This window comes from Aythya fuligula, chromosome 1 (genome assembly GCF_009819795.1).
Source record: "Aythya fuligula isolate bAytFul2 chromosome 1, bAytFul2.pri, whole genome shotgun sequence".
NCBI classification, from domain to species: domain Eukaryota; kingdom Metazoa; phylum Chordata; class Aves; order Anseriformes; family Anatidae; genus Aythya; species Aythya fuligula.
The window spans coordinates 181,728,657-181,738,531 of NC_045559.1; positions in this window are offsets into that span (position 1 = coordinate 181,728,657).

The window sequence follows — 9,875 nt, forward strand, 5'->3', positions numbered from 1 at the left end:
CTTTACATGAACTGGAGTTATTTTTACACACTTTTTTATCACTTTGTTGAAGCTGTGAAATAGCAACTTGGCAAATTCTTCTACACAGTCATGGAAGTTTTGCTGCTTTGTTTTTCAATAGGAAGTTGGAGATTTTTGTTTTTATTTGTTCTGTTTAAGCCACCATTCTTCAAAAAGCAAGAGAATCACAGTCCTTTTTATTTATTTATTTATTTATTTATTTATTTATTTATTTATTTATTTATTTATTTTACTGCATTGTAGATGAGTGCACCCATTCTTGGAGAAAGGGAAGGACAGAGGTGTAGAATGTAGTTGACACAGGAAAGACAAAATGCCTTGGTTTATGAAATTACATGTTAAGAACTGTCAGTGAAAAAGATCTGTAGGTCTCTCATTTATATGCTTTTCTAGCTCACTCCTTTACAGAAAATCAGGAAAAAAGCAGCCAAACTCATGACTTTGAATACCGTTGTTGTATTCTGCTCAAGAAGTTGCTCCTCTGTTCTCTTTGAAATGCTTGGCAAGTACATGTACAAAGGGAGTTCATGTATAGGGACTTCATATTCAGTCTATGAGAGACAGAAAATAACTTGTTTTGCAGGGGAAAAGGAAGGAATTAGCACTCCATGGGACTGAAGCATGGCTTGATCCTCAAAACATAACCAGTCTGTGCCTAAGAAGCTATGTCTTCTCCCCTTTCTCAGACTGATGTTACAAGATTTGTATATTTAGGAACAGGCATAACATTTTCTAGTCAAATATGCTCTCTTTGTACTCTGTGCACACAGCAATTTTCTGCCTTTCATGTTGATAACGAGGAGTGTGTCTAATTTGGACCCAAATGCCTGCCTGCAAACATCCAGGATTAACAGTCTGTTGGAAAGTCTGTTGGGTCTCACCTCTTTTCAAAGCCATTATATTAAAGCTGGATGTTTAAACAGTTCCTGATTCTGGAGGAATCAGGGCCCAGACTACCAGCTGGATCAAGTTAGCTTCAGATTCAAGAAACCAATGGAGACCAGCACTTGGACAGCTCAAAATGGAGCCATTAATGGGCCATGAGAGCACTACATAGTCATTTGCTTATATATCACAATTTTAATTGCTTTTCTCCATCTTGTTTTTCAGGCATGTAGGACCAGCTCCTTGACTAGTTACTAGATGCCCTGGGACTGACAGTTCACTAGGAACTCTTTTCACAAACATTGAGTTTATTGGTCCTGTCATACAACTACACCTCAAGGATTCATATTGATTTATAGTCTTTATACCACATTGATATTGCAGCTACATACACCTGTTGCAAGTATTTCTGGAGACATATCACAGACTTTGTTGCACTTCAGCATCAACAACCATTTCTAGGCAAAAGAGCTTCACATATTTTTTCAGACCCTTTTTGCAAACCCAGAAGTCCCTGTAGCCTGCCAACCCATTTGGCCGAGGCACATTTATTTCTGCATAACTCTTAGCCATTACAGCCAGAAAGATAACTGTTGTGATTCACTGGATGAGCTTCTTCTAGTTGGGCTCAATGGTTCTAGTCAGTAGACACTCAGACTCTGTCCAGATCCTGATTATTATTTTAGAAGCAGCTATTGGCATACAGAAAGCTAGAAGTTAATTTGGTCACTGAAGACTTAACGTCTACGCTGAATAATGCTACTGGCTTCGTGTCCTGATACAGGAGAATTAGTGAAGATTATACTGCTTTGTACACTTGGGATGGTCAGCTTCAGATACATAATTTTCCCAAGAAGCAGCACATATTTATGGAACTTTGTGAGGAAGTTACCCTGTTACTACTTCAAGTGGTAGTCAGACAAGATCACCTTCTTGAAGAAGCAGAGCACAATGTTCTCCTTTGACTAGTGCTGTCCCAGCTGTGGCAGATTTTCAGAAACTGTTCAGAACAGGAAGCCATGCTGTTTGGACTGCATCAATAGAGTGTTTAATCTTTACTATGAGTTGACAATGCGTAGTAAACATTATGAATTATATTCAAACATTACAAATACTATACATAATAATAATAATACATAATGTTACGTATGATATTTCAAACATTATGAATTACACACAATAAGTGACTTTCAGAAAAATAGGGTTCCTGAGTTCCCAGGGGCCATCGGTGCTGTCGTAGAGGAGAAAATGAGTAGCTGAGTCTGCAAATTTAAGATGCGCTTACAAGGCAGAAGGATTCATGAAAGTGTATGTGGGAAAAATGGGAAAAGTGCTGAGAGGTCTTGGCATATTAAATGTTGAGAGAACTAAGGACAACTCCTTCCTAAGGATTTTGTAATTAATGATGTTTATTTCATTATTAACTCTATGGGATCGTGTAGGCTTAATGAATCATTGGTATTCAACATCCTTTTATACAGTGTTCTGCAAGCAGTGTTATAATACTTCACCACACAGTCAGAATCTCCTGATCATCCATGGTGTTGTGTTTGGAGAGGAGGTAAATAATGTGCAACCTAGGCTTTTCTGCCCTCCACTCTCAATTTTCAATACTGTTGTGTCCATCCTATATAGACTTGGGCATTTAAATTGCTCAAAACAGAGTAGGGAGCTCAAAATGGAATTTGAACATGCTCAAAACATTGAGGATTGTTTAGCTCCCCATATATTAACATAAAGACAAATATGACTTACCTCACTTCAACAGAGTAGCTTATATAGAAAATTCTCACTACTTCTAAATGTAGAAGTACCTTATAATGCTGCTACTGTGCAATAATATGAAATAAATCAAGTGGTTCATGTGGGTGTTATTTTATTATAAATTACTTTTGACACAAGGGTTTTAGTGAAGACAACTTTATTCCAAGTAAAGTATGGAAGTTGTCTAAGGACCAGCGAGTTCTTGCTTGGCTGCTTTTTCTCAATAAGCCATTATAAGTTGTGTTCAGAAATGTGTGAAAGTCTGAAAACTGAAAATCTGTCCCTCTTTGCTTCCGTGTGGCGCTGCTAGTCCACCTAGAGGTTCCTCCACTCTTCCTTACCCTGAAATAAGGAGGGTCAATAGCTTTGGGCCAGTGCTTTGAGAATGAAGTTGACTGACAGTTTGCATTGTAAGGAGAGCATAGATGCAGATTTTTGACTTCTTTAGTGGTGATTAAAAATGCAAATGCTTTGTTTTGGATAGTAAACAAAAACTGGAAGTTTAGATCATTGGGCTGCTCTGAAACTGCATGTATTAAGAAAGATTTTTAGATGCAGAGAATCGAGATGTTACGGTTTACCCTCTTATCTATATTAATAGGTCCTAATGTTTTGGTAGTTTAAAAAAAAAAAAAAATTAAAAATGTGAACCTATGTCTACATATATTTGTCTACTATCTAGTATGATAGACTGCTAATTGCCAAATTCAGCTGTGATTTAAAGCTTGAGCAGCCATGGTGAAATTGGTAAGAGCAAAGTCAATCTTGCCAATTTCCACATATCTATGCAAATATCACTCACAGCAGAATTTGGACCTAGAAGCCATTTATTTATGGACAATGTCTTCTGCAGCTGAAGCCTTTATTTCAAATAAGATTGCAGTTCCTTTACTTATCCAGGTGGGGTCTTGAAGATCCATCTTGCCTGGATAAAAAAAAAAAAAAAATAAAAAAAAAAGAAAAAAAAAAAAAAAAAAGGGAGAATTAATGTGAAAATCATTCACCACTACTGACTGCAATGATATTCACAGAACCGTAGAATCATAGAATATCCTGACTTGGAAGGGACCCACAAGGATCACTGAGTCCAACTCCTGAATCCACACAGGACCACCCCAAAATCAGGCCGTGTGTCTGAGAGCATTGCCCAAACACTTCTTGAACTCCAGCAGGCTCAGTGCTGTGCCCACGTCCATGGGAAGCCTGTCCCAGTGCCCGACCACCTCTGGTGCAGAACCTTTCCCTAACCCCCAGCCTGACCCTCCCCTGTCCCAGCTCCATGCCATTCCCTCGGGTCCTGTCTCTGTCCCCAGAGAGCAGAGCTCAGCGCCTGCCCCTCCGCTCCCCGCTCCCCTCTTGAGGGAGCTGCAGGCCCCCATGAGGCCTCCCCTCATCCTGCTCTGCCCTGGGCTGAGCAAACCAAGGGACCTCAGCCACTCCTCAAACATCATCCCTTCAGACGCTTCACCATCTTCATAGGTTAATAATTTCTTGCACTGTTTAGTCCTCCTAGTTTGCCCATGTCCTGAATTGGTTGTTTCAAAGGTGTGTCAGATGCTAGCAATGACGTGACCAGCTGCAGCAGGGTTTGACCTATTTCCACTGGCATCAGACGTGAGCTTATATATAATATCCTTAATTTCTTGATAGCTTGCTGACAGGCAAGACAGCCAGCACTACTTAGTGTATTAATGTAATCCATGAGGTTGCTCTTTAACCTATCTCTAGCCTTATTAGTCTTATCTGCTTCTTTACTCCCATATAATAAACCGTTTGTATTTAAACTAATGGTCTTTCAAGCATGTCCCAGCCAAGCAAATCAACAAAATTTTCCATCCTTTAACAGTTTATTCTAAAAAAAAAAATACACCCCATTCTAACTTAATAGCCTATTAAGTTAAAAATGTAGAACACGTAGGAGGGAGAGCTCAGGTCAGCAGTGCTAAGACATTGTTAAACTTCCTAAAAATTTGAGACAATAATTTTCTTACATGAGAGATGGTGCAGTAAATGTGAAGTGACTGTTTGTGGCAAATTATGATAAAGAAGAAGTAAATACTGATTGGAAAATTGGTGGTTATATGCAGTAACCAAGACTATTTGCTATCACTATGGAAAAAAAAAATCTCTAAATAATAAGTAAAAAATACGTGCTACACCTAAATATGCACAACATGTGTATTAGAGATAAGATTTAAAATAGGAAAAAAAATGAACAAAAGAAAAAAAAAATGAAAAAAGTTTATTTAAAAGAAGAATGTATTGGATGGTTAAAAAAGACAGTTCCAATCTATTGAAAGGGACAACTTTGGCATACAGCCAGTCTTGGCACAGTAATGAAAGCAAGACATGATTTGTGAATAAAAAAAAAAAAAATCTAATGAAAAATATGTAAGGAGCTATCTCTGGCAATGAATACATAATCATGAAATGTAGAAAAATTGCTGAAGAATGCTAGCATCACATACTTATAAAAGAGAGAAGCTGAAGAGTATTAGAAGTGAAATCCTGCTTAGGCCCACTACAAAATGGAGATGGTAAGGTTAGTAAGGAAGAAAAGAGGTTTAATAAATATTTCTTGTAATTCATTCTAAAATGTATGATGCTTCTATTCCATCAGAAGAGGAAATGAGAAGTATTTTATAGTTCAATAGCAACTAAGGAGGATATTAAACATCTGCTAAAGAAAAATTTTCTCAAGTCTACAGGCAAATATAATTTGTAACTAGAGATATAAGGAGTTGGCTAGATAGACCTCTTGTCTGCTGAAATGTAGTTTTAATAAATCTTGGGACACCACAGCTATTCCAAGTGACAGGAAGGCTGTTAGTGCTGTGGCAATATTCCCAACACAGGGAGGGTAGCTCAAAGTAGTATAGACAAGATATAGTGGTATAAGTCACAGATACATAAATCTTTAACAGTGAGAACTAGAAAACTAGTTATAGCAGTTAAGGAATTGAATAACAAATAGAATAAATGCCAATGAACACTCCTTTCAATAGGAAATAGGCCTTCTAAAGTAAGTCTGTTTTTTTTTTTTGTTTGTTTGTTTGTTTGTTTTTTTTTTAAGTTGTATTTTAAGATAGCATGTGTTTGATAAAAATACAAAATGTAATTTATTTAGATTTTGGTAAAAATCTTGTCAGTTCGTTCTGATAGAGATCAGTATTGTATATGAATTGGAACTGACCAGTAAAGAAAATAGTCTGGGAACTGATTTTTTAAACAGTTATCAGTGATAAATTGTCCACATAGAAAATGAATGTCTTTGGTGGGATTGTACTAAATTCTTATATTTTTCAACATTTGAATTAATGATCTGGAAGTAAAAAAAAACAAAAACAACTTGCAGCTGATGAAATTTATGCACCATTTCAAGATGCACGGTATGGCAAATTACAGTGAGGCCTTGATTGTGTCCCTAGCACCCTCAACTGATACAGTCTTTACCACAGCCGAATGCAAAACTAAGAACATGAAATTCAAGCCCTGCTTACGGAATGGTGAACCTTTACTGCAAGAATGGGGTTCTGAAAATGGCTTAAAGGTCACAATGTGCAAGCATTTCATCAAGGGCTCCCAGTGCTGCTCTGGTAAAAATATCACTTTCAATACTTACAGTAAACTTGATTCTGAAAGACAAATAACAAACCTAGCTCATCTATTTTAAAACAAACATATAGAAAACAGAATAAATGTGAAAAACCTTTACAAAATAGGTTTAAGACCTAGAGAAAAATGCAGGGATAGCTTTAGAATAAGACACATAACGCATTCTCTCTAAAGAAGGCTTGAGACATCATGCAATTATGAGTACCTTTATGAAGAGAAAATGATAGGAAAAAAAAAAAAAAACAAAGAAAAAACATTAGCAAAAACAATAGTTCTTGGAAATTTAAGTCAGGAGGTTTCAGATGGGATATTAGTCACAAACTCTTAATGGTGAAGCTGCTTAACCACTGGATTAAGCTAATAAAGCAGTGGTGGATTCTCAAGCTTTCAATTTCTTAGATTCACACCTAGCTAAATTGCTGGAAAATGTGTTTAGCCAGACACAAGATACCACAATAAAAGGGGAACTGGGCAATACATCTGTGAAATGGTCTGTGAAATACAAGAGATTCAAGTTGTATGATCTAATATCCCCTTCTCGTTTTAAACTCTGTAAAACACCTTCAGCTCAATTCTAGGTACCATTAATCTTGATTTTGATGGTACTCAGGTTATTCATATCAATGATTGTAGAAGCCCAGTCAAACTAGCTCAGAGAGTTTGCAAAACTGTTTAATGTTTAAATATAATAAGTGAGCCAAATCTAGTGGAATTATTCTGCAGATGTTTCTTTCCCTTCCACTGTGTTCTGGGAAAAGATCAAATGATGAACCCTCCGTTATATAGGGTTGTGACTTCCTTGCTATGGCAAACACAAAAACTTGTCCTCTTCTTTTCCACCTCTTCCTTTATACCTCTGAGCTGTTCCCTATTGTCGCTCATATGAGTTTCCTTAGGCTAGATAATGGTCAGCACTACTAGGGGTGGTATCCATTCTCTAAAGCATTCAGAGAAGCAGAGCTGGGATATGAGTAAATGGGCATCTCCTTGTTTGTGGAGACAGGCTCAGCGCTGATGTAACTGTAACACACTTCTGTGCAACTAGTGGGGCTTTCCACAGGGTTTTCAGTTTTCTTCATATTTGACAGCAATTTGGGAGTTTGTATCTGTTCTTGTGTCAGAGAGGTAGAGTGAAGCATACCTCCTGCAAAACTGCATTCAGATAATGCTGCTACTTCGTGCTTCAAAAGAGACCTGGCAAAGACAGTCCTGGTAATATCACATACAAACAATTATATATTTGAAACAGAGAACGATCTTACAAAGAGAAGGGTTTTCTTACAGACAGGTTGCCACTGCAGTGGCTGTGGCTGAGACCACAACTGTACAATCAAGGTGAGGGAAAAGTTTTGCAGATCATATAGGGAGAGTAAAAGAAATAGGCAAAATGTCTGGCTCCACTCTCTGTAAGTATTTCAGCATGGCAATGAGGGCAAACCCATGATAGTGGTGGTTCTGGCAGCCTTCTCCATGGAGGGACAAAGCAACTTCAGAGCAAAGATCACTTTCTAACACTTGTTATGCCTCAAGTACAACCCGCTGCTAAAGGCAGCGTTTCATCTTGTTCTTTCTGTGCATATGCTTCCCAATGAAAAGGCTTGGCTGAGGAATTCATGGAGAAGCTGGCAGGAACCAGGAAGCGTAACATACAGTAGCATAGTTCTCAGTCCCCTGCAGCCTGTCATTTCTAGCTTTCAAAGCCACCCCCTGATTTCTGGTCCAGAGGAAAGAAATTGGACAAAATGAACTTCAGAAAATCCTTGACTTTAGGTTTCTCATTAAAGATTCTCTATAAAAACTTGTTATTTTCTGGTCCTGCTATCTGGTAAGATTCCATGCTGCTAGCTATTCATATAAAGAACTGAGTATATTCCAAAATTAACAACTAAAAGTTTCTAGCATTATGAAAACTGTTACTCTGTTTCTACAGTTTCTCTAGCTGTGAATATATATATATACATATATATATATATATATATATATATTTTTTTTTTTTTTCTTCTAGAAAACACGTGTACTTTACAGGAGAGATGATAAACCACAGTCTTCTTTCCTGAATGTCTCTAAACAAGGATCATCTGATTGTTGCTTTCACGGTTCCATTTGCAGCCATCTGAACTCTTCTCTAACTTGACATCATTCTTTTTGCACCTCATTCTCACCTGCTACCCTTAATTTTCTATCAGTAAGCTCATGACCTAAGCAGACCAGAAGAATTCCCTGCTTTAGCTGTAGTTAAACCCACTATGTCTCTGGATAATTACTAATATACAGTGTATATTTCTTTTTCCATAAAATAATAAGGACGCAGGGGCAATACCTCATTTGGCACAGATCTGTCTTTGCTGGGGTTTGTTGTGTAGGCAGCCGTTCTGACCTAATGTCTTTCTGATCTGTATGGTACCAATTCTGTACTGTACTGTCCCTGGGCAATCTCTGGACCACGTTACAGCCATCTCCCAAGTTCTGACATGCCACATAGAGCTTTATTTCTGAACCATTATGAACTAGTCTCTCAATCTCTCAGTAGTGAGAGACTAGTTCATAAGTCCCCAAGAATTCTCTTCTGCTCTGACAGAACTCACAATCAAACCTACATAGCTCACGCCTCCAGCATAGTAGATTCACTTCAGGAAGCAGATCCTCTTTTCTTCGTGCAAAGCTCTCTTTCATTGCAAAACGAGTATAACGTGCCTTCTTGTACAAGGTACACATTTACTACAGGCAACATTATTTAGCAAATATCATTGTATGATACCACGGGAAGAATTTTCAGAGACTTTTTTTCTCTATAGGACATAAATATTGAATCAGAGAAAAGTGGCATTAAATTCTTCAGCTTTTAGTACAGCAGTAAAAATGATTTTCCTGTTGCCTTTAAAATGTTTTTATAAAATACATGTTTGGAATTAATTTAAGCTTGGAGTATAGCCATCTCACAAAGTAAATTTAATTACAGCTAATGTGCAAAGTTAATGATTATAGCAAAATGCAGGATAAGGTTATAGCCTTTCTCCTGTAGCAGCAGTTGTGCTTAATAGTAGTATTTGTGCACTAGTAGTTTTGCACTACTACTGGAAAATAAATTAGGGTGAAAATGGTTTGACCTGGTGCCATATTCCCTGTGCCATGTTCCCATCAAAAGCCATTTTCTCTTGATTCTTTCTTCTCTTTTACTGTTTATGCCCTTATGCAAGATTCTAGCCAAGGGAGGCTGTGTTTGAATCTGCAAGTCATCTCTAATGGATGTCCAATGAAAACATCATTGAAGACAACTTTGAATTTTTGGGTCAGTCATGTCAATGCCCTTCATGTTCTCTTTCTCAAAATGTTTCTCTCATTTCTGCTAAGATGCACAGCCGCTCTCTTCACCTTTCCTAGTGATAGGCTTGAGGAAAGAAGAAATCCTAAGGGAAAACTGGACTTTGAATTGAGATCTCAACTGGAGAGTGTTATAAAGTGAGTTTTGGGAGGAATGACAGGAAAAGAGAGGGCATAATTTGACTATGTGGAGGGAAGTCAAGGCAAGTCAAAGAAAGTGAAGGGAAGAAACAGGGAATGGGAGGGGAGAGGAGGAGAGAGACGAAAAG